The sequence below is a fragment of the Dipodomys spectabilis genome, unplaced genomic scaffold, assembly GCF_019054845.1.
Source record: "Dipodomys spectabilis isolate Male_0828 unplaced genomic scaffold, ASM1905484v1 ptg000266l, whole genome shotgun sequence".
Taxonomy (NCBI): Eukaryota; Metazoa; Chordata; class Mammalia; order Rodentia; family Heteromyidae; genus Dipodomys; species Dipodomys spectabilis.
Window position 1 is genome coordinate 676,069 of NW_024870943.1, and position 25,064 is coordinate 701,132.

Consider the following 25,064-nt stretch of genomic DNA (forward strand, 5'->3'; position numbering starts at 1 on the left):
AGCTGCACTGAGGTGAAGAGTAGGCCCACATCCCGGGAAGGCGAAGAGTGACTGAGAGCTTCCCTGCAGATGATCCTCTCATCAAGGCATTATGCATCTCTTTAGGATCACAATGGAACTGATGAAGAGTTAGGTAAATAATGCAGCTGGGCTTAGTGATGTGCACCTGAAATGCCAGCACTGAGGAGGCTGAGGCAAGAGGATACTAGGTTCAAGGCTAGCCTGGACTACAGAGTTGAGACCCTGTCTTTAAAAGCAAAAAAGGGACTGGGAAAGTGGCTCAGTGATAGACTGTTGCCTTGCATGCAGGAGGCCCTGGGTTTGATTCCTCAGCACCACATAAGCAGCAAATGCCTGAAGTGGCACTGTGGCTCAAATGTTAGAGCCATAGCCTTGAGTTGAAGAGTTGAAGGACAGTGTCCAGGCCAAGTTCAAGCCTCATTACCGACCAAAAAAAAAAAAAAGAATAGAAAATGAGGGGCTGGGAAGTAGCTCAGTGGTAGACTGATTGTATTGCATGCATGATGACCAGGGTTCAAATCCTCAGCATCACCTAAGCAGAAAAAGCCCAAAGTAGTGGTGTGGCTCTAGTTGTATAATGTTAGCCTTGAGCTGAAGAGCTGAAGAACATCACTCTGGCCCAGAGTTTAGGCCCCACAATGGACAGAAAAAAAAAAACAATAGAAAATGAAATATTTAGGCATATTCTCAAGAATATGTAGGTCCTTGAACACCATATCTACTGTGGCACTATTCACCACAGCCAAGAAACAACCCAGAAGCTCCATGGTGTCTGCAGAGAAATGAGTGAAACTGAACATGGTCATGTGGAGCAAAGTCAGCCACGTTTAGAGCACTGGAGTCAGAGACCTAACTGTGGATGAATGCATAAAGAAGAGGTAGCCTAGTCAGTCAGTGCTGGAGTCCCCGGCCAGAGGCGTGATCTTGAGATACCACCCCTCCGGCTGCCTCTGAGGACCTTTCATCAGGATTTTTCAGTCTGAGGAACGGTTCAGTGTCCAGGATGATGAACGCAGACATGGATGTTGATGCTGAAAATCAGATGGAACTGGAGGAAAAAGCACGACATGAATCAAGTGTTGGAACTCCAACACACACTTGAAGATCTCTCAGCAAGAGTAGATGCAGTTAAGGAAGAAATCCTGAAGCTAAAATCAGGAGACCACATTTTTGGACAATATAGAGAAAACCTCATGTCTGCTTCTAGTGTTTTCCAAACAACTGACATGAAAGGGAAAAGAAAGTAAGGGACTGAGTTCCCCTCTCATTTACGGAATTGCTGCTTCTCTCTCCCTCTCTCTCTCCTTTTCCTTCTCTCCATCCCTTTCCCCACCCTCCTTCTCTCCCCCCTTTAAAACCTGGAAAGATTCCAAACGTTACAGTATCTTTGTTTGTGGCTTCATTGAATGTTTATAAAAATAATTTCAAATCTAGGCAAAATTAACTACTTAACAGAAGACTTCCATGAGTCTGGGTATTATGTTAGTCTAAGAAAATGTGCAGATGTGTTGTAGAGACTTTATAATTAGAATTGCATATATTTACGAAACTTGAAAATGAATGTTTTTTTGAATTTGCTTTTATTACATGCTTACTTAGTAAGATATACAAGAAAATAACCATGTTGTGAAAATGTGACCAAAATCATGTACTGAATGCACAGCTGTATGTATGTACCTGTTCACCATTGTGTGCCTCTCCTCCATCTGCCTCATCCTCCCCATTTGCCTTCTCCTAAGTCAAGATAGTTTCACATTTGTAAAAGTGCTTGGAGTAGTAATCACCCGACAGTAATCTGATCTGTAAGTCCTGAAGTTAACCAAAACCTTGCCTAAAGTTTGTCAGTTGTACTTTCTAATAATAAGATAGGAGTGATGGTTTCTCTTTAACCATTTGAAAACAGATTTGGGCTATAAAGAGGATTTTAAGTTGAAAATAAATTATCAAATTGAGATCTGTTTAAAAACAAAAAACCAGCTTACTTTTGCACCAAATAACTCACTTGCTATCTGAAAAGATAAGAATTTTGGTTATGGACTGTGAAGGTGGCTCAGTGGTAGAGTGCTTGCCTTGCATGTATGAGGCCTTGGGTTCCATTCCTCAGCACCACATAAGCAAAAAGAAAAAAGCCGGAAGTGGTGCTATGGCTCAAGTTGTAAAGCATTAGCCTTGAGCTGAAGAGCTGAGGGACAGCCCCCAGGACTAGAGTTCAGGCCCAACGACCGGAACCCCTCCTCTAAAAAAAAAGAATTTTGGTTATGTATCGATTAGAAGTAGAAAGTCTGGGAGGAATACATAGAAATAGGTAATGAATAATGTGATAAATGTAGCAACCAACTCCAAATGTTTTCACTCCAGATTTGTATTGTCTCTGGCACAGAACAGATTTCCAGTGAATATATATATATATATATATATATATATATATATATATATATATATATATATATATATATATATATATATATATATATGAAAATGGGTTAAGTTTGACTGATCTTACATACACCACATGCTATGCTATTCCAACTCTAGGGTTTGGTTGCAAGGTTTATTTGTTGTACCTAGTCAATTAACTGTTACCAAATTCCTTGAAGAGTATACTGGTGTTAGAATCATGAATGAGATAATTTTATTTGTATAATAATTGGTAAGCTCAGTATTTTTATCTCACTCTGTAAAGGCAACTAATTGGTTGGTAGAATTTTAAGCATTCTCATAACAATTTCTAAAAATTTAGTTCATAGATTCCATTTGGTAAACGAATCAATATCAGCGGTAATATTAAGAGATTATACTAGGAAACGAGATCCACTAATATAGCTTATGGTTATTAGATTTGAACTACTTTAATCATGGGATAATCTTATGTGTTAGTGTAAGATTTCATAAATGACTTTAACTATATGAAGATGTAATAGTCATACTGCAAACATCCCTTTTGCATCCCTTTTGTGACCTAATTTTACAAATATTTAATATGGTGTTGCATTTCTGCTTTGCTGTTTAAGAAAAAGATGTTTCACACACACACAAAAGATGTAGCCTATTTTCATCACAAAGTACGAATAGGCCAGGAACAAGAAGGAAATCCTGTCATTTGCTGCCACATGTGTAGAACTACAGATCGCTGTGGGAAATGCAAGAAGTCAGACACAGAAAGGTAAATGCATGTTCTTGAAACAGACAAAAACAAGGCAGAGGAATTGTCAGCAAGACCAGTAGGGTCCAGGTGAGGAATGGAGTCTATGCAATGAGGTAGACCAGAAACCCAGGGTGAGGAGTCACTGCTGATCCTCTCCTGAGCACAGTGACAAATTTCTGCTTCAAAATCACCACTGCTAATGATGAAAATGAGTAGGGAATTAGAGAATGAAGCTACCTCCTCAGAAACGACCAGGTATGAAAAGAGATCAACCTGCTTTCAGGAATATGCATGAAATACTTACTTCTAATCTCCAAATGGGGTCTCTAGGGATGAAAACATTTTAAGAAAAAAATGGCCATTATTGCCAAAGAAACTCCTGTACAGAAATGTCTCATTCTTTTTTCTTTCTTTCTTTTGGGCCAGTCCAGGGGTTTGAACTCTGGGCCTGGGTGCTGTTGCTGAGCTCTTTTATTCCAGACAGGCACTCTACCACCAGAGAGTGGAGATAAGAATTGGAGATAAGAATCTCATGGGCTCTCTTCACCAGGCTGGCTTTGCACCTTATTCTCTGATATCAGGCTCCTGAGATTGCATCAGTATTGGGTTCCATTTTTCTTTTCTAACACCATATATGATGATAAAACAAAAGGAGACTGAGATGAGGAAGGCCGGGAAGGTGGCTCAGGGGTAGAGTGCTTGCCTAGCATGCATGAAGCCCTGGGTTCAATTCCTCAGCAGCACACACATGAAAAAAGACAAATGGTGCTGTGGCGCCAATGGTAGAGTGCTAGCCTTGAGCAAAAGCAGCTCAGGAACAGTGCCCAAACCCTGAGTTCAAGTCTCAAAACTGGAAAAAAAAAAAAGGGAAGAGACACTTTGGGTAAGAATCTTTGGGGACACATGGCTTATACACCGCTGAGGTTGTTTACAGTCATCTCGCTTCAGGCCTTAGTGTCTCTTGCCAGCCTACTGGGATCCAGGAGAATTAAGCAACTGCACCACTCCCCTGTCCCCTGGAGAAGCACCCACATGAAAGTGAAAAGTGTCTTGATAATTGTCACATGGGGGAAAAGAAAAAGTTTACTGAGAACTTGGCTTGCCACCCCAGGTGAAGGGAAAATCACCACTCCCGCGGGAGACGACCACAGCTGCTGCCCTCCTGGACCCCTATCTAAGTAGCCCTCTGAAGCTCTGAAGTGCCCATGTGCATCTCAGAAATGACCCGCCATGCCACGCACATCCTGAGAGAAGAGGCGAGCACTTGTGTTCACTGCCACTGGAAAGGCGCAGCCTGCAGGAGAGACCCCTGGTTCCCAACTCTGGCTAAGGTATCACCTTAGGATCAGGGATTCTGCATTGATCCTGGATGCATAACAAAGCCACAGGAAAGGATAGGAATGGGCTAGGACAGTGAAAAGAACTGGGGTTCTAGGCCCCCCACCCCCAAGCTCTGTTGATTCCTCACTTCTTCTTCCTAACAGAGTCTGTCCTGGTTTATGACAAGTGAGGAGGAATCCTGAATGTCCATGGGCTGGGGAAGATGTGTTCACATCAGCGACTCTAGAATGGCATTTGAACCTAAAATTGCCCCTCTTGTTATCTGTCATTCACCTCTTCCTTCACCCGCACCATCCCCACCAGAGACCTGGTTCATCTTCCTGGTATTTCTTCTGTGCAATATGGGCTCGGTGTTGAGGAAAGGGTGACACCTAGGACCCACGCCCGCAGCCAGTGTATTGAGGTAAAAGTGCATGTGACCATGGGTATGTGTCACCCATGTTTCAAGTTTCTTCCTTTAGTTAGTCAGAGAGCTTGAACTTGAGTCTTGCCCATGTTCCTTGAACCCATTTTGCTCAAAGCTAGGCCTCTACCACTTTGAGCCACAGGTCTACTTCTGGTTTGCTGGTGCTTAACTGGAGAAAAGAGTCTCACAGACTTTCCTTCTCTGAGCTGCCTTTGAATTGGGAATCCAAGGTCTCAGCCCCTGAGTAGCTAGGATTACAGGCTTGAACCACTAGAGCCTTGCTTGTTTAGAATCTTAGATCTGATTCTACAGAGGAGAAATGGAGCCGTCTTCCTCTCAGAACCTGACTCACCTTCCTTTCATGCCATTTCTCCAGGCTCACCCATTTCCATGAACATGCCATCTTCCTCTTCTCCATGGATGAATAGAATTGGATTTTTCCTAATACATGAGATACATTGGGAAAATATTTCTGGTGGTCTGAATGCTGGATGGAGAATGTTGAGTTCCCTTGGAACCATGCAGGCCTCAGTTTCCCAGGCCAGAGCCTCTGGATGAGACTCAAGGAACAGAGAGGATGGGAGATACCCATGTGCTTATGGGGGTGATCCTCTTTGGCCAGACTGTGGTTGGGTTTGTGGGTAATTTGTCTCTTCTCTCCCATTATCTATTCCTTTCCTGCATGGGGAACAGGATGAGAGCCACAGACTTGATTCTTAGGCACTTAATTGTGGCCAACCTCCTAACTCTTCTATTTAGGGGTGTTCCCCAAACCATGGAGGTTTGGGGCTGGAGAATTTTCTTCAATGATGTGGGGTGCAAAATATTCTTCTATCTTTGCCGAGTGAGCAGGGGAGTGTCGATGGGTAGCACTTGCTCCCTCAGCATCTTCCTTGCTGTCAGCATCAGCCAGGGGGACTCCAGGTGGGCAGGGCTGAAGAGGAGAGCCCACAAGCACATTGTCTCCACCATCTACCTCAGCTGGGGGGTCTTCCTCCTGGTGAGCATTATTTTTCTTATGTACATGACTGGACCCAAAGCGCATGACAACATGACTAGCTTAAAGTCCTATGGATACTGTTCTTCCGTGCGTCACGATCCAGCTGCTGATGTGCTGTACATGGCCATACTGTCGGTGCCTGATGTTCTGTGTCTGGGGCTCATGCTCTGGGCCAGCACCTCCATGCTTTTTGTCCTGTACAGACACAAGCAGAAAATGCGACACATCCAGAGGACGAGTGTCTCCACCAGAGCCTCTCTCGAGTCCAGAGCCATCATAAGCGTCCTCCTCCTGGTGAGCGCCTTTGTCTCCTTTTATACCGTGTCCTTCATCTGTCACATTTGCTTGTCTGTGATTTACAACCCCAGCCCTGTGCTGTACCTTATAGCGGCATTTGCTATGGGCTGTTTCCCAGCCCTCAGCCCTTTCCTGCTCTTAAGCGGACACTCCACTCCCTGCAGCCTCCTCTTCATCTGCACAAAGAAAAAAAAGGTCCTCCCCTGAGGACCACCAATCTTGCATCTCTGCTGAACTTTGCTTGGCCATTCAACAATCTCCACACCTAGATAAAAGTCATCTGCTGAGAGATAGAGGTGTGCACACATGGCCACACATGCACATTTGTATGCTATATATCTGTGTGTATGTTCATCTGTCTCTATTGTGCTGGCCCACAAAATTATATGAAAGTGGAAATGTTAGATTTTGAAATAATGCTTATTAGATCATGTCAACTTCTTCCAGAGAATCTGCCCCATTACCTGTTGGTGGTGTCAAGTTTAAGATAAACTGGTTAAACTCACCTAACATGTTTTCCTAATTCTATTGTGAGTCTTTTGATTTTTTCTTTCTCTCTTTAATAGTTCCCTATGCAATGAAGCAAATCATTCTTAAAGCCTTTTCTGTTCTGGAGAATAAAGTAGTTGGAAAGAAAATAGCAGCTGGATGGTGGTGGTTGATGGCTGTGTTCTGATTTCCTGAGGAGGCGGGATATAAGAATCACAGTTCAAAACGAGTCTAGGCAGAAAACTCTCTGAGACTCTCGTGTCCAATAAACCACTAAAAGAAAAAAAAGATGGAGGTGGTGCTCTGGCTGAAGTGATAGAGCACTACCTTTGAGCAAAATCGTCCCAGGGATAGAAGAGATGCCAGAGTTCAAGCCCCACGATTGGCACAAAGAAGGAAAGAGAGAATGAGGGACACAGACAGATAGACAGAGACAGACCGAGGAGAGCGAGGGAAAGCCAGCAAAAAAGGAAGGAAGGAAGGAAGGAAGAAAGAAACAAAGGAAGGTAGGTAGGAAAGAAGGAAAGAAGGAAGAAGGAGAAGGAAGCAAAGAGGAAGGAAGGAAGGAAAGAAGAAAGAAAGAAAGAAAGAAAGAAAGAAAGAAAGAAAGAAAGAAAGAAAGAAAGAAAGAAAGAAAGAAAGAAAGAAAGAAAGAAAGAAAGAAAGAAAGGAAGGAAGGAAGGAAGGAAGGAAGGAAGGAAGGAAGGAAGGAAGGAAGGAAGGAAGGAAGGAAGGAAGTCCTGCTGGTGTAGCACTGACCACAAACATCAAGGCTCCTTCCTGACAGTTACTCCCTTAGTCTTGTCCGTGTTTATTTCTTATACATAATTTATTTTCACAACTGTTTCTTTTCCTATGTGGTCTATGTTACATATCTCTAGACTTTCTGCTAATTCAACAAGGACATTAAGTGTACTTTTGAAAAAGCACAGTTTTTAATGTAAAGTTATTGTTGCAACACGAAGGCTCCTTGAGAAAGTCCCTTGCTTGGCTATTGTGACATTTCCTGCAGTGATCCTCAGGTCCCTTTTTGTGAGGCCACTTTACCACAGCATCTGCGGTGCAGGTCAGGGCTGCTGTGCTGAATGACAGGAGGGCCTCTGGTCCAGGGCTCTCCACCTCTACCCTTTTCTTCTCAGGAACGAATTTCAGGGTGACAGCAAGCCAGAAGTAGCACTGATGCCCTGGAGACAGTCACCAGCCCTGAACACAAAAGCTCAGGGACATACCCCAGGCCCTGAGTTCAATTCTTGGGATGGGCACAGAAAAGGAAAGGAAGCAGATGGCAGGCCTGCCTCCAGGAGCCATCCAGGGACTATGCCAGGTGATGAGTGGACTGTGGGCTCTGAGCTAGGCGCCTCTTCCTGATCCTGAAGTTCCCACAGTCACCCCACCACAGAAAGGCTTGAACCACAGGCCCTGCTGTCCCTGCACTCCCTCCCCTCACACTGGCTTTAGCCAGATTCCCTCCACACCCATGCCCTTATGCAGCCAAAAGTCATTCCACCCAGCACACACATGCTGGGGTCTCCTTGGGGAGCTGTCTGGTGTCATTATTAACATCACACACACCTGGTCCTCTCCTGACCCCTGGTATTCCCGTCCCCAGAGGTCTTCCCTGTCTGTGTTACCTTGGAGATCATGGATGTGGACTTAGCCTCCGTAGCCTAGGGGCAGCGCGCACCCTCCACCAGCTCCCTGTCTGCTGAGGGGACGCAGGCTTTCCCTGTCCCCACCCCACCCCCTCTTCACACCAGCTCCCCAGGAGCACCCCACCCTTCACCCACCTCACACTCTGTCTTGAGCATGATCCAAATCCAAGACAACCCACGCCCCGTGCTTCCCCTCCCCCACAACGCTCAGCAACGCTCCACGCACTTTTACTCTTTTTTTTTTTTTTTTGGTTGGCTGTGGGGCTGGAGCTCTGGGCCTAGGCACTGTCCCTCAGCTCTTCAGCTCAAGGTTAGGCTCTGCATCCCATGCACTCCTGCAGTCCACTGGAAGCACAGCCTTCCGTTTTCACTCTGACATGCAGCCCTCCCTGGACTCGTTACTTCTGGAGAGTTTGCGCATTCAGGATGTCTCTCTCCATATTTGTCTCCTCCTTTCTTCCTGAGCACCCTCAGTTCTGCGCTACCATATTGTTTCCTGTCCACTGTGTCCTTGCCATGTGGTGTCCGGACCCCCGACTCCTGTTAACCTGACGCACAACTGCCGGTCTGAGCTCACAGCAAGCTCCTGACTTGGCTTCATTCACAGCGGCACCTGGTGACTATGGTCAATATGAAGGAGGGATGAGACATGCTGGGCAGGACGAACTCGGAGCCAGGAGAGATCAGAGGGGGTGGACCCCTGGGCACCATGCTTGTTGCTGCCTAGAGTATAGGAGGCTTCACACAGGATAATAGGAAGAGGAAGAGGGGGGACTTCAGCCATGGCAGGTCAAGGGAGCAGCAGGTAGGGTTACTGTGCATTCACAAACCTGTGGGGGGGGAGGGGACTGCCACTGAGGCCCAGCAGGTGAGCTGTCCCGAGGGGGCAGGACAGGGGTGGTGGGGCAGGTGGTGGCAGGGGAGCCCGGGACTCACTGGGGGAGCTCTGCCTTCACAGCGCTGGACACTCCTGGGTAGCAGACGGAGAAGACGCCACAAGCAGACGTGCGGGAGGTGAACTAGTTGCCCCCACCAGCCATTTCACCAGCAGCATGAAGTGGACTTCGAGGTCAGAGGCCTAGAGCTCGTGGGAGATGGCCCAGAAGGTGTTGGGAGCCGACAGTAAAGTTTAAAGGTCATCTTGACCCTGGTGCTCACTTGAAGGCACATACAAGGAGCTGGCTTTCTTGAAGAACACCAGGTACCTGGAATTGCTTTGCTATGTCTGCAGAGTTTGTTTTACTTTCTACCAGTTGACCTTGTCCTGTTTTTACTGCACTTTGTTTTTACTGAAATTTTCCTTGTTTTTCTGGACTATTATAACCTTATGTTACCTCTTGACTTCTACTTGTATATATTAGGGAAAGTTAAAAATAAACGGTTTTGCAGTCTTGAGCTGCAGACCTCCCGACCGCATCCTTTGTCTTATGTCTTTATTTTTCCGCAGCCTTGCCCCCTAATTCAGGATTCCCTTTTGTTGCCTGCAGGCTCCGGTAAGTGACGCCCGAACAGGGACCTGAAAACCTGGCATCAAGGCAGAGGCCCCTGCTAAGGTAAGAGGACGTGTCTGGAGAAAAAGGGCAGGTGATAGTATAGTCGGGAGTAAGAAATTATGGGGCAAGGTAACAGCTGTACATTATATATGCAGGCTCTTTAGGGCATGCTTCAAGCTCGAGGAGTGAAAGTTGGACAGAGTCAGTTAGAGAGTTTCTTTTGCTTTGTCAAGGAAGTATGCCCCTGGTTCTCAGAGTAAGGAGTCATTAGTTTAGAAACTTAGGAAAAAAAAAAAATGGACAAAAGTATTCAGGGACTCTATGATGCAAATGGCTTGTAAGTTAAAACATTGCTGCTTTGTAATTGTCTGGTATCTGTGTAGCATGCAGGTTCTGTATTGGGGTTGGCAAGGGTCTTAGCGGACGCGCTATAAGACAGCCAACTGGGCCAGTGGGAGACATCCCCCGGATCCCCATCAGGGTAAACTATCCACTAGTGGGGACATTTGGGCCCTCCTTAGTCTAGCACTTTCTGTCTGACAGTCTACAACGTGCATGCTGTAAATGTGTTTTGTCTCAATGTTTGTGTGTATGTATTTTGGAATTCTTGGAATGTTTCTTCTCTCAGATTCATCCTCATGGGAGAGCCCGGTGTAGGCTGGCTAACACCCCTTCAATATCTGTTTCTCTCTAGCTCCTTCGTTGTTACTTACACTTTAAACTGAACCCTTTCTCTCCCTTTCACTGCCACCTTTTCCACCCTCTCTGGATCCAGAAGTAAAGGAGTGGTGAGGGGTGAAAAACCTGGAGGATCTAAAAATAACTTAAAAGGGCTGGCAGGGAGAATTCGCAGCCTGATGAAACTGCCACTGACCACCTGCAAATGACACCAGCAAGATCTTAGCCTCGGGCCTTGGCCCAGGGGGTCTGAGTATGGGGGAGAACCTGTCAGTCTGAGGGGAGGGCTGCTAGGGACTTTTTTCACTTGCCCCAAGATGACTGGGAATTCTCCTCCACCTTGGAAGGCCCCTGGGTCAATGTTTGCAGGAATCTAAAAGAAAAATCCTCCGGAGGCGAGTAAAGGGGATTCGAGTCCCCTGGTAAGTGGATTTGAGTCCCACTTGTGAATTGTGGTGAGATGTCGTGCCATTCACTGAGACCTGATTTTGTCTTTGTGGCCATTTGTCTGTCTTGTTTACTTCATTGTATTTTCTGCTATGTTTTCTGAGGTAGGGATAAACTGGGGGCCCATTAGCCCCCAACTCAGCCTTTGGTTGTTGTCTTGTCTAGTTCTGTTTTAGAATTGATACCAGTTTTAAATGTACGTACAACTGATTTTGATGTTTTCGCACTTTAAGATCTGTGTGCATTTTGTATGTGTTTGTGAACATGTTCAATGGAAAAATTATCACCATGCTGTAACAATTGGGTAAGTTTAAGTTTAAAATTCAAAAGGTTATGAGCTTTGGACATTACAAAAATTTTTAAGAATTTTCCCATTGTTTTAAATGACTTTTTAAGGATTTTTTAACTTAGAAAATTAAAAATTCTGGTATTTTAAAATGCATAAGTCTCTTTACACTGTAATCAAGTTATTTGGCTCAACAAAAATGCCTTGGCTGTTAGGAATTTAGTTCTCTTGGCTAAAATTTGGGGATAAATATTAAAAGTTTAAAAATAAAAATTTGTTTAACACTGTCAAAGACATTCCCTGCTCTGTCTGTCTAAAACTGTGTATTTTCATTCAAAAACCAAGAGATAAGAAAAGGAAAAAACTTAAAAGCCAACAAAAGACCTATCTTTAGGGACAAGGGGTAAAAAGGCAAAAGTGCAGTTCAGCTGGTCATACATGGTGGGACGGGCCATAGGAGGAGTCCACACATGGTAAAAGAGGACAAACTGGCACAAACCCAGTTCATCTTACCCTAAAGAGTGAGACTAGGTGCTTGCCTATTCCATTGGAGGGGCCAAGTGGCCCAGCTTTGTTCTGTCCTTTTTCTTTACAGAGAAATACTAGAAACATGATGGTAAAAATTAGTGATGTGATCATCTGCTTAGTATTGCTAAAACTGCCCCTTGGACTTAAAAAGAAGGTTAAAAAATGTATTTGTATAATATGACTTGCTTTCAATGATGTTCTACAATTAGGATATGTTTTTAAAAGTCATAAAGGTGTTAAGTCTAGCTCTTGGTACAGGGATGGTGATTGTAATTCTTGAATTAAGGAAAAATTGTAATTTGATTTAAAAGTTTTAATGTGTATCAGTTTTAAAACAAGCAGCCAAGAGACAATAAGTGACACTTGGCTTCAAGATTTTAACTTTTTTTTTTTTATTGTAACTAAAAACTAAAGTATAAAATAATAAAAGAGATTAATAGGAGGCTTAAAAAATAGGAATGCATTTCTGGGTATAAAGTTTAAAAGTAAAATTGTTCTTAACATTTGTCTCAAAGTGGAAAAATTAAGATTACAAAAATAATTGCTTAATTGCTATTCCAGTTGCTCTTATAGGTTTTTTAAGTTTCCAGCAAGCCAAGAACAAAGCACAGAGGAGTCTTATAAGTTTGTCAGATGTAACTTTAGCTCTTAATAAGTTCCAGGTAAGAGCATGCTTAAAAGCTACTTCTATGTTGACCACCTTGTTGCTTTTAATTGGAGTAAAGTGGCTTTTTATAAGACTCATTGATCTGCAAACTGGTTCAAAGCCAGCCCGGGCAGAAAAAGGTCCTTGTGTGACTGTCACCTCTACTCAGCCAGCAGAATGCTGAAAGAGCAAGCAGAGTTGTTTTGGGACTCATAGTGGCAGAGTGCTAGCCTTGAGTTGTAGAGCTGAGGGACAGCACTCAGGCCCCGAGTTCAAGTCCAGCGACCAGCTAAGGGAAATACCAATGAGGCATTTATCCCAGTGTAGAGAAGTCATTCCTGGGACAAGAGGAATGAAGGAGCCTCCAGAGGCAGTAAGCCACTGCTTAGATGACAGAAATGTCGGATCCCAGAGTCATTTGTGCATGACCCTTCAAAAATTGGTCAGAGCCAGGAGGTCATGGGAAGATAGTTTGTAAGCATGCCTAAAGTCCATGACTATCTACCTTGTAGGGACAGAAACTTGTCATTAATCTGTGATAGTACTAAAAAGCTAAAGTTATAACACATGGGGGATGGTTTAAATCCCAACCCCTGTATGTACCCAAAGCCCTAATAGGCAGTACTTTTGAGCTAACTCCTGCTACATAAAATTTATCTGCTCAAGAAAAAAGTTTGTAAACCTGAGAGTGTGTTTCTATTAACATCTGTGTAAAGGCCTGCACAGGTAACTTAGGCATTGTTAGGGTCACTAGAGGTCCTTCTAAAGATGCTTTTACAAACCAAAGTGCTAAACAAGCTACACTGCTGTAGCTAAAAAAAAAAAGTCCAGCATTTATCAAAAGTTAAAATATTTGGGGCTGGGAAGGTGGCTCAGTGGTAGAGCGCTTGCCTTGTATGGATGAGGCCCTGGGTTCGATTCCTTAGCACCACATAAGCAAAAGGAAAAAAGCCAGAAGTGGGGCTGTGGCTCAAGTGGTAGAGCGCTAGCCTTGAGCTGAAGAGCTGAGGGACAGTGCCCAGGCCCAGAGTTCAAGCCCCACGACCGGACCCAAAAAAAAAAAAAGAGTTAAAATATTTTTCTTAATGACATCTAACCCTGGTAAACCTCTTTGTAAAATAGACTAAGGTTATAGGTTCCTGGGTAGGTAGGTTCAACCCTCCTGAGTCAGCTTGAAGAAGTTACAGAAGATGAATCTTTGCCCATCTTCCCCTTTTTAAAACAAGGGACCAGGGCTGGGAAGGTGGCTCAGTTGTAGAGCACTTGCCTTGCATGCTTAAGGCCCTGGGTTTGATTCCTCAGCATCACATAAGCAAAAAGAAAAAACTGGAAGTGGCACTGTGGCTCTGTGGCTCAAGTGGTAGAATGCTAACCTTGAGCTGAAGAGCTGAGGGACAGCCTCCAGGCCCAGAGTTCAGGCCCATGACTGGACCAAAAAAATAAATAAATAAATAAAACAAGGGACCAGAGTCATCAAAAAAATGTGACAAAATAGACACACACAAAAAAAGACACGGAAAATACTAATACAGGCCTGAGCCCTCTATATCTGCCTAAAAAAATCAGCCTTATTTTAAAAAAAAAAAAACTATCTAGTTAAAAAGGTTGTCATCTTGGTAATTTGTCCTGGGCTATCATCTGAACAGTCTTAAAAACTAGTGGGGCCACACCCTACCAAGCCTATGTATTACTTGTATCCTTAACCAGTCTGTGTAGAAATTTACAGCCCAGCACGAGGTGTGACAGTCCCTTGGAGCCACTGAGAGACCCTTCTGCAGCTGCTGCTACAGCCTGACAGTCACCTGGAGGAAATCTACATCATTACCCTGACCACCTCCTCATGGAAAAAGTAGACTAAACTCCTACCTGATTCCATCTTTCGGATGGTTTTCCTAATTCAGGATTCCCTTTCATTGTTACAAGGCTCTGGCCACAAGGACTCCACCTTGCCTGCACCACCATCTCCTCCACCATGGCCAGTGACTCCAGTGGGGGCTGCAGGGGCAGGTCAGTGGGGTGGCACTGATGTTCTGCTCAGCCCTCCAGCCCTGAGGCCATACCCCAGGACAGCACCCCGTCCCACTCCCAACACGGCTCCACGGATCCTGTCTTTGCCCTGGGGATGGGAACATGAACTCTACATGCCACTCACCAGCAGGCAGTGCACATTCTCTGGGCCCCCCACCAGGCTGGTGATGGTTCCTAGCTGCTCAGCTAGGGCCAGAAGGACCTCATCCTCATTGTAGATGGTGTCTGTAGGGGCAGGGTATTCCCATCACAGCCTACCCTGGGCCCCGACACCCTGGGATCTCGGCCCCAAGATAGCCAAGCTTGCTGTCAGTACCCAGAGTTTTCCCATATGGCCAGCATAGAGAAAAAGATAGGAGCTGGGGGTGGGTTGGGAGTGCTGCATGACAGGGCCACTCTGTACCCCTCAGGAAGGGGAGACTGAGTCCCATCCTGTGCAACACTGTGGCAAGCAGATTTCCTATTCAGGTACAGCCTCCACTCTCAGCACTGTTCTCTGCCAAAAATCCTTTCTCTCTGTTCAGACTCGGTTCAGCTACTGCCTCCCGGAGTCTTTGCAGGCAGTCCCTCCCCCAGCCTGCCCACAACCACCAGCCACTGTGCCCGGCTCCCACCCGAAGACAGCGCCAAGCTCAGCCATAGTCTCAGACCTCAGGGCTGGGCAAGGCAGGCCAGGGCACCACCGATCTCTGGGATTCTTCCTTTCTGACATAGGACTTGCCACATGAAGCACAGTACCCAGTGCTCAGAGCACCACCTCCAGAACTACAACACTACACTGCTGTCCTTTAAGATGCCAGCCTGGCATTTTGCTCTAGCCCACAATCATGCTTCAGTAACTGCTCACAAAACCAATCCTTCATGTTCTGCAGGAATGAGGCCAAGGCTTTTGCTTTGCTGTCTGGACAGCACTACCTTTCCCAAAAGACACGGCGCCTGCCACTTGCGACTGGAAAGGCTCCCGGTCAATGCAGTCAATTTGGCCTAGAAACTCCTCCAAGGAGAGAGCAAGACTAGCATTCGCTCAATTAAGCCACTCAACATCTGCCACCCGAAAAAGAAAAACAATTTAGTGAGGATCCAAGCCATAATGCCTTTAGGCTTGGGTCCTTCACTTGACAATAGCAAGTTGGTGTGCCTGGGAGTACACCCGAGGTGTGCCCCCCCAGGGGAGTGTGAACCCACTCTAATGGCTCCCCTCTTTGAATTAAAACTGCAGAAATCAGTGTAACACCTAAAAACAACCAAAGGTAAATGGGTCAAAAATAGAATACCTCCTCAGGGAAACTGCATCCAGGGCTTCTTGGAACTGCAAAAATATTGCCCGATGGCTGTCTGTAATTGTAATAACTTCGTGGGGCATCCAGTCTTTTAGTAGGGCAAATAAGGGCACAAAACTATCTTTAGGGACAGGAACCCATGGCAACAGCCAAATGATTTCCCTAAAAGGCTCTGAAGTTGGGTTAAGGTCAGAGAGGCTGGAATATCCAGCAAAGGCTTAAGGGCCTGGCCTGAGACAAGGTAAGGTGGGTTCCAAACACCTTAAAAGGAGGTACCTTTTGAATTTTATTGAGGGCTATGGTAAAACTCCCCCTTTTTAATATGGCGAGAACAGGGGCCAGAAGGCCCTCCAGGCAGCCTGGGTCTTGGTGCCCCAGGATTATATCATCCATGTAGGCATAGGCAAGGGAGGTATCTGAACCAAGCATAGGACCTAAAAGTGTGGCCAAGTATTGTTGGCAAAAGGCCGGGCTAGAAGGGATGGAGAAAGCAAACTTCTCACAGTCATGTGGATGCAGGGGGATATTTTAAAAAAAAAAAAAACTTGAATATCAATCACAACCAAGGTATATTCTGAAGGTATAGCAGGAGTCCAGGGCCTGCTTCTTAGGGGAGGTCCTACTAGCTCCATCCTTTCTTTTACCAAGCCCCAGAGCCTTTTTGAATAACAAATAGGGATGTGTCCAAGGACTCACAGAAGGGAGTATGTGCCCAAGGTTTTTCTGTTCCTCCACCAGAAGTTGGAGGGCTACAAGTTTAGGTTTGGTCAATGGCCACTGCTCCACCCAGATAGGGCTTCCTGGCTTCCACCTAATGGGAGGTACTGGGGTGGGGGAGTGGCCTTTAGGATTGGGGGTGCACCCGAGTGGGTCCACTATGTTCTTCTCTGTAATTATGAAAGTTAAAAAAATCCTTTTCCTTAATTCTCTCTAGATCCTGTTTAAGCCTTTGTGTTCTTCCCCATCCAGGATATCATCATAGGATGCTCCATGGTCTGTAGTGAACACGGCATCCATTTGTCTTAGCATGTTTTGAGCTAGTACATTGGCAGTGAGGTTCTTTGCCACTAAAGGGAGTATCTTTCCTTGTTCTCCATCTGGGTTAGTCCATTTCATAAGGGTGACCATCTCTTTGGACTGGGAGTTGCCCCCTACCCCCAATATCGGAGGCCCAGGTGCAAGCTTCCAATCCAAGGGCACTTCCTCCTCCCTGAGTATGGTTCGATTTGCACCAGTGTCAGTTAAGCAGTGAAACTGCTTCCCACCTATGTTATGAGAATACTCATTATAGGGCGGGGTCCCTCCACCAGGGGGGCGGTCCAATGGGCCTGGGTCATCCTGCCACGAGGCTGCCTGGGCTTTGCAGCAGAGGGTGTCCCTCCTTGAGTTAATGAGGCTGGAGAATGCCTCTACCCTAGTTTAAAGGCTTTCCATCTAAATCAAACTTGGATCAACAATCCTTTTCCGAATGGTACCTCTTCCTGCACCTGGGGCAGGGTGTAGGGGGCATTTGGTGGGGGATTGCTGTAAAGAGTCCCTCTTAAAGTGCCTGTCCTGCCCACATTTAAAACAAGTCCCTCTCCCCAATGGTATTGGGGTTCCTTGGCCCTGGGCTGCAGGTGATGGGTAATAGCCTCAGTCATTGCCAATGTCTGAGCCTGTAAGGCTAAAGCTAGTGATTAGGACTGGTGTTGTTGCGTTCCCACATCCTGCGAGGCCACCATCCATCTGCTCAGGGAACTCTCTCTCAATCCTGCACAGGCCATGTGGTGGTCTGCATTCATCCCTTCCCAGACCAGCAGCTTTACAAACAGATCTCGGAGGTTCCCTAGCTGTAGCTTGCAGTTAATATTCTGTTGGACTCAGTCTACAAACTCAGCTAGAGGCTCACCAGGTTTTTGTCTCACTCCTGCTCTGGGGGACTCCGTAGGCCCATCATCCAGTTTGTACCATGCGGCAAGTCCTGCCTGCCTCACCTGGTCACAGTACAGACCAGGTATTGTGGCCTGTTGGGCCCAGTGGAGTGCCCTTCCCGCGTCTCTGTTAACATGGCAGAAGTAATAGGTATCTCGGGTGGAACCTGCCAGTTATTCACCACCCACACTCTGCATTCCTCCTTAAAGAAAGCACACCATTTAATAAACTGAGAACTGGTGAGGATGGCTTTGGCCACATCCAGCCAGTCCTTAGGGACACATGGGTGATAAGCAATGTCCTGTAATAAGGTCTGGGCCCAAGGAGATTTCGGGCCATCCTCCACCACTGCCTTGCAGCACTCTTTAATGTCCTTACTTTCCCATGAATACCATTCCAAGTGCCTATTAGTTCCTGGTGCCAGATTGACTGGATATGCTTGGGGAAGCAAATCCTATGGCCTAGGATCCGGGCTCCCAGGTGGCCCTTCCTTTGCAGGGTAGGCCTCCGAGTATGTTACTTCCCCAGCCCTTGGCCCCTCTGTGGAAGGTTGGTAGGGGTCCAGGTCTTGCAGGTCCCTCTTGGAGGTCCCATAGGGTGAGGTACCTCCACTCCAATCAGGTTAATAGGGAGGGGGCCAAGACCATCAGGGGCACCTGAGTCAGAGGGGTAACTTTCACCCTTGTTTGGGCTTCCACTGTGCATGTTTCAGTGCATTCTCGGTCGAATTTGACCCATTCCTTTTCCTTCCCACTTCCCAAGTCCTCCATTACTCCCTAAGGCCTAATGTTGCCTCATCCTCCTTCTTCTGTGAGATAGCATTACCCATACTAAGGGTTTCACTTACCCTGAGGGACTGCTTAGCCTCGGCCAGCATCTTTTCCTTTCATGCCCCAAGTTGGGTGCCAGATGTCGGGTCTTTGTCTGTTCCTCGAAGATGGACGGGGTCCAAGGAAATGTAAGTGTGGCAGCTCACCGGTTCCCCAGGCTCCCTTTGCCTGGGAGACAATCAGACACAGTGGAGAGTCAAGTCAAGCAGAAAAACTTATTTATTAACACACAACAAGCCCTTTTTAAAGCAAAAAAGAGCGGGTAGCATGGCAGGGGAGGAAAGGAACCAATCACTGTCAAGTTCACACCCTATCATGCACCTAAGCTTCCACGGTCTGATTCTGCAATAAACGTAATGCAAATCGGGCTCTGCCCACTCAACTACCTCTCTCAGCACCATCTTTGCTGCCCATGTGCTCTACACACAGCCGTGCTGTGGGCAACACCATGGGTGAACGGGAACCCAAGAATGTACAGGTGGGACTGGACTGTACAGGTGGATCTGGGTGCTCAGTTTCTGGCTCATTAACTCCCTCTGGAATGCAGGCCATAGAACCTGAGCTTTGTTTCAGAGGACGGCCATGGTAACTACTGCACCCAGCTTTTCCATCTCAGAACCATCACAGCAGAATTCTGACCAGTGTCTGACAGTACATCCCTTTACCACTTTTGGGAAGGGTCCAGCCCCACATGCCAACAGGAGTGAAACACAGTGCAGGCGGAGGCTCTGCTAGGCCCCCAGCCTGACCCTGTCAGCATCCTGTCACACCCTTTCTGCTTGATTGCACTTTGACACAGTCTTCCCCATCCAGTGAAATCTGCATTAAAAAAGTACAATATGAGAGGTTTTGAGAGCTTGCAGAGAGCTCAAGATGTGAAGGTTTGAGGAGCATAGTGGGTGTAGACAAGGCACTCAGCTCCCATGGGCCTTGCCATACAAATCTTTTCAGTGGCATCCTTTATGGTGAACCTGTGAGGATTTGTCCCCAGTCCTGATTCCTTTGAGTTGATCATCCCCACGTCGGGGCAGAGTCATAAACACAGGCAAGCAAGCTGGGCCTTCACATCCACAGCAGGGGAAGTTAGGGTGAGAAGTGAACTGAATTAGAGGGGTCAAGCTGTGTCTGCTGTTCCATGAGGAAATGCTTGGGGTGGGAGGTATGACTCAGGTGGTAGAGCACCTGCCAATGAGCAAAAGCATCAGATAACTACTTCAAGTCCTAGTCTCAGATTAAAGAAAAAGGAAATGCTTGCTTGCTACTGGGGAGAAATGCTCAGATTTTCAGGGCCACAGCTTTTCTGTTGACTGTGGTGGCAATGTGGAGAAAAGTCAGGGAATTTTGTTTTTCTTTACACATGGCCTGTAAGCTATTTCCCAGTCCCGAGCCAGTGCTGGTGAACAGGAAAGTAGTGTCTGTGGGTGAGTGTTTCAACATCCCATGATAAGTTCACTCTGAATTGAGGGTGGGTCCTAGAGCCAACCACAGTGTCCTCCTAAGCACTCCAGCTGGAGAAGACTCAGTATACAGAGGGCACAGTCTGGGAACAGAGACAGGGGGAGGCTGAGGATACATCCATAAGCCCAAGAAAATCAAGAACCATAACTAGGCCTCAAGTGAGGAGTGGAGTGCAGAGTAGATCCCCATAGAAGTTGCGAATGTAAGCCACTGGGTGAGGCTATTTCTCCCAACAGACCCAGAGAACAGTTGCAACAAATTCTCATAGTATGTGCACATGAAGAGAGAAAGCAGCAGTGAGACACTCCCTCCCCTGCAGAAACCAGGCTGGGAGCAAGGGACACCAGCCTAGGCCAGCCTGGGGTACAGTGTCCTCACCTCAAGGCTCTGATTGTGACCACAGCAGCAGACTGCAAACCTTCCCCTGTGTGCTTCTCCTGCCTTGCTCCAGTGCACAGAGCACAATGACGTCCCGTGTGCTGAGTGCAGTGACATCACTGAGAACAGCTAACCCTGGTGGGCACAGAAGGCCTCCTTCCCCAGGGCATGGCAGACCAAGAAGCTGCATTGAGGTGAAGAGTGGTCCTATGTCCCAGGAAGGTGAAAAGTAACTGAGAGCTTCCCTGGAGATGATCCTCTCATCAAGGCATTTAAGCATCCCTTTGGGATCACAATGGAACTGATGAACAGTTATGTAAAAAATGCAGCTGGGCTTAGTGATGTGCACCTGAAATTCCAGCACTGAGAAGGCTGAGGCAAGAGGATACTAGGTTCAAGGCTAGCCTGGACTACACAGTTGAGACCCTGTCTTCAAAAGCAAAAGAGGGTCTGGGAAGGTGGCTCTGTGATAGACTGCTTGCCTTGCATGCAGGAGGCCCTGGGTTTGATTCCTCAGCACCACATAAGCAGCAAAGGCTGGAAGTGGCAATGTGGTTTAAATGGTAGAGCACTAGCCTTGAGCTGAAGAGCTGAGGGACAGTGCCCAGACTGAGTTCAAGCCCCATGACCGACCAAAAAAAAAACGAATAGAAAATGAGGGGCTGGGCAGGTAGCTCAGTGGTAGACTGATTGCCTTGCATGCATGATGACCAGGGTTCAATTCCTCAGCATCACCTAAGCAGAAAAAGCCAGAAGTGTTGCTGTGGCTCAGGTGGTAGAGTGTTAGCCTTGAGCTGAAGGGCTGAAGAACATCGCCCAGGCCCAGAGTTCATGTCCTACAACCGACCGAAAAAAAAAGACAATAGAAAATGAAATATGTAGGTATATTCTCAAGAATATGTTGGTCCTTGAACACCATATCTACTGCGGCACTATTCACCACAGCCAAGAAACAACCCAGAAGCTCCATGGTGTCTGCAGAGAAACGAGTGACACTGGACATGTTTGTGTGGAGTAAAGTCAGCCAGGTTCAGAGCAGTGGAGTCAAAGGCCCAACTGTGGATGAACGAATCAAGAAGATGGAGCCTGGTCAGTCAGTGCTGGAGTCCCTGGCCGGGGGCATGATCTTCAGATTCTGCCCCTCCCAGTGCCTCTGACGACCCTTCATCAGGATTTTTCTGTTCGAGGCACAGTTCAGTGCCCAGGATGATGAATGCTGACATGGATGTTGATGCTGAAAATCAGATGGAACTGAACGAAAAACACGACTTACTAATCAAGTGCTGAAACTCCAACACACACTTGAAGATCTCTCAGCAAGAGTAGATGCAGTTAAGAAAGAAAACCTGAAGCTAAAATCAGAAAACTAAGTTCTTGGACAATATATAGAAAACCTCATGTCTGCTTCTAGTGTTTTCCAAACAACTGACGCAAAAAGCAAAAGAAAGTAAGGGATTGAGTTCCCTTCTCATTTATGGAATTGCTGCTTCTCTTTCCCTCTCTCTCTCTCCCTTTCCTTCTCTCTGTCCCTTCCCCCTCCCTCCCTCTCTCCCCCCTTTAAAACTTGGGTAGATTCCAAATGTTACAGTACCTTTGTTTCTGGCTTCATTGAATGTTTATTAAAATAATTTCAAATCTAGGCAAAATTAACTACTTAACAGGAGACTTCCATGAGTCTGGGTATTATGTTAGTCTAAGAAAATGTGCAGATGTATTGTAGAGACTTTATAATTAGAATTGCATATATTTATGAAACTTGAAGATGAATGTTGTATTGAATTTGCTTTGATATATAGGCTTAGTCTTTTACTACAGGCTTACTTATTAAGATATACAAGAAAATAACTATGTTGTGAAAATGTGACCAAAATCATGTATTGAATGCACAGCTTTATGTATATACCTGTTCAACATTGTGTGTCTCTCTTCCATCTGCCTCATCCTCCCCTTGTACCTTCTCCTAAGTCAAGACAGTTTCACATTTGTAAAAGTACTTCGAGTAGTAATCACCTGACAGTCATCTTATCTGTAAGTCCTGAAGTTGACCAAAACCTTGCCTAAAGTTTGTCAGTTGTGCTTTCTTATAATAAGATAGGACTAATGGTTTCTCTTTAAATATTTGAAAACAGATTTGGGCTATGAAGAGGATTTTTAAGTTGAAACTAAATTATCAAATTGAGATCTGTTTAAAAACAAAGAACCAACTTGTTTTGCACCAAATACCCTACTTGCTATCTGAAAAGATAAGAATTTTGGTAATGGGCTGCGAAGGTGGCTCAGTGGGAGAGTGCTTGCCTTGCATGTATGAAGCCCTGGGTTCGATGCCTCAGCACCACATAAGCAAAAGGAAAAAAGCCGGAAGTGGCCCTATGGCTCAAGTTGTAGAGGGATAGCCTTGAGCTGAAAAGCTGAGGGACAGTGCCCATGCCTAGAGTTCAGGCCCCATGTCCGGACCCCCCCCCCAAAAAAAATGATTTTGGTTATATATCGATTAGAAGTAGAAAGTCTGGGAGGAATACATAGAAATAGGTAATAAATAATGTGATAAATGTAGCAACCAACTCCAAATGTTTTCACTCCAGATTTGTATTGTCTCTGGGACAGAACAGATCTTCCAGGGAATACATATATCTAAATATATGAAAATGGGTTAAGTTTGACTGACCTTACATACGCCACATACTATGCTATTCCAGCTCTAAGGTTTGGTTGCAAAGTTTATTTGTTGTACCTAGTCAATTAACTGTTACCAAATTCCTTGAAGAGTGTACTGGTATTAGAATCATGAATGAGAGAATTTTATATGTATAATAATTGGTAAGCTCAGTATTTTTATCTCACTCTGTAAATTCAACTAATTGGTTGGTAGAATTTTCGTCATTCTCATAACAATTTCTAAAAATTTAGTTCATAGATTCCATTTGGTAAAGGAATCAATATCACCCCGTCTTTGAAGAAGCGAACCCGCCTGTCTCAGGTTGGGTGGATCACCTTGTCTGCCTTACCCGTCATCGGGAACTTTTTCAGAGCGAAGCTGAAGGCCCTGTCTTAGGTTGGTCAGACTGGCACCCTCTCTTACCATCTCTGGCTGTAGTTCCTCTCGGGGGGAATTTATTTATATGGAGCTTGATCTTATGTAGCTGGCTGGCTAAACTCAAGAGAGTTTTGCAGTGCACGTATAATACAAGGAAGGCATAGAAAAACCATCAGTAAAAGCATTCCCAGGCCAAGGAATGACATTAGCAATCCTTTGACATAATTCAGGGAAGCGATATAGCATTGAAATTGTTTAAACAGTTTTTTTTTTTTATAGCAGTTTTTGCCACTTTAGAGTCCAGAGGTAGGGCTTATGTAGTATTATGAGCAAGCTGATTAAGATAATGGACTGTTTGTACATTTTGTGTTAGTATCACAGCAGCTGCCACTGCGGAGGCAGCTAACAATATAAAGGCCAAAACATCAGCTACAAGTAGCCCAACAAATCAACGAGGGCACATTAGTTCTTTCAATTGTCTTAACACCTGAATGCCAGAATTTTTATACCAAGTTTTAGAAATATTTACAGGAAGCATAAAAAAAGATGGTTGTCTAACAATAAGTATGGATTTAGTTATGCCTCTATACAAGCAATTAGTAAAAGAACAATTAGAACAGGTGACATTAAAATAATTAGCTCCTACAGAGATATTAAAAGGTCAATACATAATGACATGGTTTGGTGATACACAACTCATAATATTTTTTAAAAGGGATGAATTGGGCCAGGTTATGTTGTTGAGTGCAGCCACCAGTATGCAAACATGATGTTGAGGATGCCCATTCATCCACCATAGTCCAAGATTGTACTTGTTAGTAAGATTAGCGCCAGACCAGTCCATTAATTCAGAGTTAGTTCCAGAAATATTGGTAAAAAATTAGCTGTACATGTCTGTACCTTTTGGATGAGGCTCTCCTGTAGATACTACTATTTGTGAAGAATGAATGCAACAGGGTATCATATAGGATGGAGAAGAATTTGCATGAACTGGGTGTTTAGTTCGTAAAGATGTCATCTGTATATTGTACATTTGATTTTTGTCCGGGATCCAAATTTTATGAGTCATGGATAGCATTATAATACAGCTTGGAATGGAGCCTTTAGAGCTGGTGGTAAAACAAAAAGGAATTCCAATGTATGAGGCTGAGATATCTACCATCTTGCTGTGTTGGATGAAGGGATCCGGAACTGTATTGTATGCTGATCTATTGACGTGAATGATTATTCAACTCCCTCCCAAGTTGTAGGGTGCACAATCGGGGGATCCAGCACGTAAGCCCAGTGTGTCAGTGTTTGTGTCATCTGTATGAGCTTCCACAATCCTAACGCAATACTCAGGCAACCAGCGGGATTTATTTACTTCCTGCAAAATAACACAAACCTGTCCTCAACCCCATGTTAAAACTGGATCGGGCCCATGGCAATCACCCGTTAAAGGATTCTTCCATGTAACTTGGGCAAAAGCTCTTTGCTCTCTTTTTTTTCCCCCCAAAAACCGCTGTGTTGCGGAAAGGCCATTACAGTCTAAGCTTTAAAAATTTAGTATAAATAAAGTGTGAGAAGAATATTAACAGGAAAGAAGGGGTATAATTTCCCCCTTTTAATTTAAAAATTTGGTGTTTTAATAGCCAGTTGGCTTGTTTAACAATTTCTTGTCCTTGAGGAATACAGGGAATACCTGTAGAGTGAAAAATCTGGTAAGATTTATAA

The 25,064-nt window shown here is 45.3% G+C and overlaps 2 pseudogenes; one reads left to right on the forward strand and one right to left on the reverse strand.

Moving 5' to 3' along the window:
• The window catches only part of LOC122125516, a 60,489-nt pseudogene extending 42,133 nt beyond the window's left edge, over positions 1–18,356 (reverse strand).
• A 3,167-nt stretch (positions 18,357–21,523) lies between these two features.
• Positions 21,524–21,920, forward strand: LOC122125474 (annotated as a pseudogene).
• The last annotated feature ends 3,144 nt before the right edge of the window (positions 21,921–25,064 follow it).